Source organism: Mya arenaria, chromosome 1 (assembly GCF_026914265.1).
Source record: "Mya arenaria isolate MELC-2E11 chromosome 1, ASM2691426v1".
Taxonomy (NCBI): Eukaryota; Metazoa; Mollusca; class Bivalvia; order Myida; family Myidae; genus Mya; species Mya arenaria.
In genome coordinates this window covers 31,085,097-31,091,096 of record NC_069122.1, presented here as the reverse complement: position 1 = coordinate 31,091,096, position 6,000 = coordinate 31,085,097, and positions in this window count along the sequence as shown.

The following is a 6,000-nucleotide window of genomic DNA, read 5'->3' as shown; positions in this document are numbered from 1 at the left end:
CGTGTATTTGGAAAAAAGAATCATTAATTCGAAGAATCATTGATATGTTTAATAAAGATATTGATTAAATAAAAACCTTTTATAGTGTAATCCATATATTTTAATTAATTCATCATAAGGCTATGAAATATAATGTGACCTACTTAGTGAAAACATTGTTTTAATATGGATTGTTAAAAAAACTATACTGATCCAAATAATGCAAACACAAACTTATACAAAAAAGTGAGCAAAATAATACATATCTTTGTTGATGAAGTTGTCCACACTAGCTTACGCAAACCTGACTGCTATTGTAGCCGCATTACTCCTCTTCGCCAACTCCACTGCAAAGGACATCACTTCCGGTTGGATGGTTGGCCACTTCAGGTACCGTGGATGCTTTAACATTGATTCTTATATGAAAAACCGATGCAGTAACTTATTTCAATTAGTAGTTTATATATAAAATAAGCAAGTATAATAATTACATAAACAAGTGTTAAACATGTGAATTAAAGTAGTTATAAACAAATATCATTCGAAATCAATTCAATTATGTTCATTTAACCAATGTATTCATATGAATTAAATCAGTTTTATATTGTTTTGTACTCTCATTTCATGAGCCTTTCCTACCAGTTTATTATAAACCACGTTTAGATTTATACAAATGAAGCCCCTCCAATAAAAGATATTTTATTTAAAAATATTATATTTTGACATACACGAAAATGAAATAAACATTTTCTGCTACTTGGGTTCGGTTAAAGAAATCTTGGGAAGAATGCTGGCACCTTTTAGCATTTTCACTGTAAGATTTCTAAAACCAACAGAAAATGCCTTTTCGTTTTCGTGTATTTGGAAAAAAGAATCATTAATTCGAAGAATCATTGATATGTTTAATAAAGATATTGATTTAATAAAAACCTTTTAAAGTGTAATCCATATATTTTAATTAATTCATCATAAGGCTATGAAGTATAAAGTGACCTACTTAGTGAAAACATTCTTAATATGGATTGTTAAAAAACTATGCTGATCCAAATAATGCAAACACAAACTTATACAAAAAAGTGAACAAAATAATACATATCTTTGTTGATGAAGTTGTCCACACTAGCTTACGCAAACCTGACTGCTATTGTAGCCGCATTACTCCTCTTCGCCAACTCCACTGCAAAGGACATCACTTCAGGTTGGATGGTTGGCCACTTCAGGTACCGTGGATGCTTTAACATTGAATCTTATATGAAAAACCGATGCAGTAACTTATTTCAATTAGTAGTTTATATATAAAATAAGCAAGTATAATAATTACATAAACAAGTGTTAAACATGTGAATTAAAGTAGTTATAAACAAATATCATTCGAAATCAATTCAATTATGTTAATATATTCATATGAATTAAATCAGTTTTATATTGTTTTGCACTCTCATTTCATGAGCCTTTCCTACCAGTTTATTATAAACCACGTTTAGATTTATACAAATGAAGCCCCTCCAATAAAATATATTTTATTTAAAAATATTATATTTTGACATACACGAAAATGAAATAGATATTTTCTGCTACTTGGGTTCGGTAAAAGAAATCTTGGGAAGAATGCTGGCACATTTTAGCATTTTCACTGTAAGATTTCTAAAACCAACAGAAAATGCCTTTTCGATTTTCGTGTATTTGGAAAAAAGAATCATTAATTCGAAGAATCATTGGTATGTTTAATAAAAATATTGATTAAATAAGAACCTTTTAAAGTGTAATCCATATATTTTAATTAATTCATCATAAGGCTATGAAATATAAAGTGACCTACTTAGTGAAAACATTCTTTTAATATGGATTGTTAAAAAAACTATGCTGATCCAAATAATGCAAACACAAACTTATACAAAAAAGTGAGCAAAATAATACATATCTTTGTTGATGAAGATGTCCACACTAGCTTACGCAAACCTGACTGCTATTGTAGCCGCATTACTCCTCTTCGCCAACTCCACTGCAAAGGACATCACTTCAGGTTGGATGGTTGGCCACTACAGGTACCGTGGACGCTGTAACATTGATTCTTATATGAAAAACCGATGCAGTAACTTATTTCAATTAGTAGTTTATATATAAAATAAGCAAGCATTACAATTACATAAACAAGTGTTAAACATGTGAATTAAAGTAGTTATAAACAAATATCATTCGAAATCAATTAAATTATGGTCATTAAACCAATATATTCATATGAATTAAATCAGTTTTATATTGTTTTGCACTTTCATTTCATGAGCCTTTCCTACCAGTTTATTATAAACCACGTTTAGATTTAAACAAATGAAGCCCCTGCAATACCAAACTTTATTTTTTTTTTTTTATATTTTGACATACACGAAAATGAAATAAACATTGTCTGCTACATGGGTTCGGTAAAAGAAATCTTGGGAAGGATGCTGGCACCTTTTAGCATTATTACTGTAAGATTTCTAAAACCAACAGAAAATGCCTTTTCAATTTTCGTGTATTTGAAAAAAAGAATCATTACTTCGAAGAATCATTGATATGTTTAATAAAGATATTGATTTAATAAAAACCTTTTAAAGTGTACTCCATATATTTTAATTAATTCATCATAAGGCTATGAAATATAAAGTGACCTCTTAGTGAAAACATTCTTTTAATATGTATTGTTAAAAAAACCCAATGCTGATCCAAATAATGCAAACACAAACTTATACAAAAAAGTGAGCAAAATAATACATATCTTTGTTGATGAAGTTGTCCACACTAGCTTACGCAAACCTGACTGCTATTGTAGCCTCATTACTCCTCTTCGCCAACTCCACTGCAAAGGACATCACTTCAGGTTGGATGGTTGGCCACTTCAGGTACCGTGGATGCTGTAACATTGATTCTTATATGAAAAACCGATACAGTAACTTATTTCAATTAATAGTTTATATATAAAATAAGCAAGTATAATAATTACATAAACAAGTGTTAAACATGTGAATTAAAGTAGTTATAAACAAATATCATTCGAAATCAATTAAATTATGTTCATATATTCATATGAATTAAATCAGTTTTATATTGTTTTGCACTCTCATTTCATGAGCCTTTCCTACCAGTTTATTATAAACCACGTTTAGATTTATACAAATGAAGCCCCTCCAATAAAAGATATTTTATTTAAAAATATTATATTTTGACATACACGAAAATGAAATAAATATTTTCTGCTACTTGGGTTCGGTAAAAGAAATCTTGGGAAGAATGCTGGCACCTTTTAGCATTTTCACTGTAAGATTTCTAAAACCAACAGAAAATGCCTTTTCGATTTTCGTGTATTTGGAAAAAAGAATCATTAATTCGAAGAATCATTGGTATGTTTAATAAAAATATTGATTAAATAAGAACCTTTTAAAGTGTAATCCATATATTTTAATTAATTCATCATAAGGCTATGAAATATAAAGTGACCTACTTAGTGAAAACATTCTTTTAATATGGGTTGTTAAAAAACTATGCTGATCCAAATAATGCAAACACAAACTTATACAAAAAAGTGAGCAAAATAATACATATCTTTGTTGATGAAGTTGTCCACACTAGCTTACGCAAACCTGACTGCTATTGTAGCCGCATTACGCCTCTTCGCCAACTCCACTGCAAAGGACATCACTTCAGGTTGGATGGTTGGCCACTTCAGGTACCGTGGATGCTGTAACATTGATTCTTATATGAAAAACCGATGCAGTAACTTATTTCAATTAGTAATTTATATATAAAATAAGCAAATATAATAATTACATAAACAATTGTTAAACATGTGAATTAAAGTAGTTATAAACAAATATCATTCGAAATCAATTAAATAATGTTCATTTAACCAATATATTCATATGAATTAAATCAGTTTTATATTGTTTTGCACTCTCATTTCATGAGCCTTTCCTACAAGTTAATTATAAACCACGTTTAGATTTATACAAATGAAGCCCCTCCAATAAGAAACATTTTATTTAAAAAAATATATACATTTTGACATACACGGAAATGGAAAACATTTTCTGCTACTTGGGTTCGATTAAAGAAATCTTGGGAAGAATGCTGGCACCTTTTAGCATTTTCACTGTAAGATTTCTAAAACCAACAGAAAATGCCTTTTCAAATTTCGTGTATTTGGAAAAAAGAATCATAAATTCGAAGAATCATTGATATGTTTAATAAAATAATTGATTGAATAAGAACCTTTTAAAGTGTAATCTATATATTTTAATTAATTCATCATAAGGCTATGAAATATAAAGTGACCTCTTAGTGAAAACATTCTTTTAATATGTATTGTTAAAAAAACCCAATGCTGATCCAAATAATGCAAACACAAACTTATACAAAAAAGTGAGCAAAATAATACATATCTTTGTTGATGAAGTTGTCCACACTAGCTTACGCAAACCTGACTGCTATTGTAGCCTCATTACTCCTCTTCGCCAACTCCACTGCAAAGGACATCACTTCAGGTTGGATGGTTGGCCACTTCAGGTACCGTGGATGCTGTAACATTGATTCTTATATGAAAAACCGATGCAGTAACTTATTTCAATTAATAGTTTATATATAAAATAAGCAAGTATAATAATTACATAAACAAGTGTTAAACATGTGAATTAAAGTAGTTATAAACAAATATCATTCGAAATCAATTCAATTATGTTCATATATTCATATGAATTAAATCAGTTATATATTGTTTTGCACTCTCATTTCATGAGCCTTTCCTACCAGTTTATTATAAACCACGTTTAGATCAAATGAAGCCCCTCCAATAAAAGATATTTTATTTAAAAATATTATATTTTGACATACACGAAAATGAAATAAATATTTTCTGCTACTTGGGTTCGGTAAAAGAAATCTTGGGAAGAATGCTGGCACATTTTAGCATTTTCACTGTAAGATTTCTAAAACCAACAGAAAATGCCTTTTCGATTTTCGTGTATTTGGAAAAAAGAATCATTAATTCGAAGAATCATTGGTATGTTTAATAAAAATATTGATTAAATAAGAACCTTTTAAAGTGTAATCCATATATTTTAATTAATTCATCATAAGGCTATGAAGTATAAAGTGACCTACTTAGTGAAAACATTCTTTTAATATGGGTTGTTAAAAAACTATGCTGATCCAAATAATGCAAACACAAACTTATACAAAAAAGTGAGCAAAATAATACATATCTTTGTTGATGAAGTTGTCCACACTAGCTTACGCAAACCTGACTGCTATTGTAGCCGCATTACGCCTCTTCGCCAACTCCACTGCAAAGGACATCACTTCAGGTTGGATGGTTGGCCACTTCAGGTACCGTGGATGCTGTAACATTGATTCTTATATGAAAAACCGATGCAGTAACTTATTTCAATTAGTAATTTATATATAAAATAAGCAAATATAATAATTACATAAACAATTGTTAAACATGTGAATTAAAGTAGTTATAAACAAATATCATTCGAAATCAATTAAATAATGTTCATTTAACCAATATATTCATATGAATTAAATCAGTTTTATATTGTTTTGCACTCTCATTTCATGAGCCTTTCCTACAAGTTAATTATAAACCACGTTTAGATTTATACAAATGAAGCCCCTCCAATAAGAAACATTTTATTTAAAAAAATATATACATTTTGACATACACGAAAATGAAATGAACATTTTCTGCTACTTGGGTTCGGTTAAAGAAATCTTGGGAAGAATGCTGGCACCTTTTAGCATTTTCACTGTAAGATTTCTAAAACCAATAGAAAATGCCTTTTCAATTTTCGTGTATTTGGAAAAAAGAATCATAAATTCGAAGAATCATTGATATGTTTAATAAAATAATTGATTGAATAAGAACCTTTTAAAGTGTAATCCATATATTTCAATTAATTCATCATAAAGCTATGAAATATAATGTGACCTCTTAGTGAAAACATTCTTTTAATATGGATTGTTAAAAAAAACAATGCTGATCCA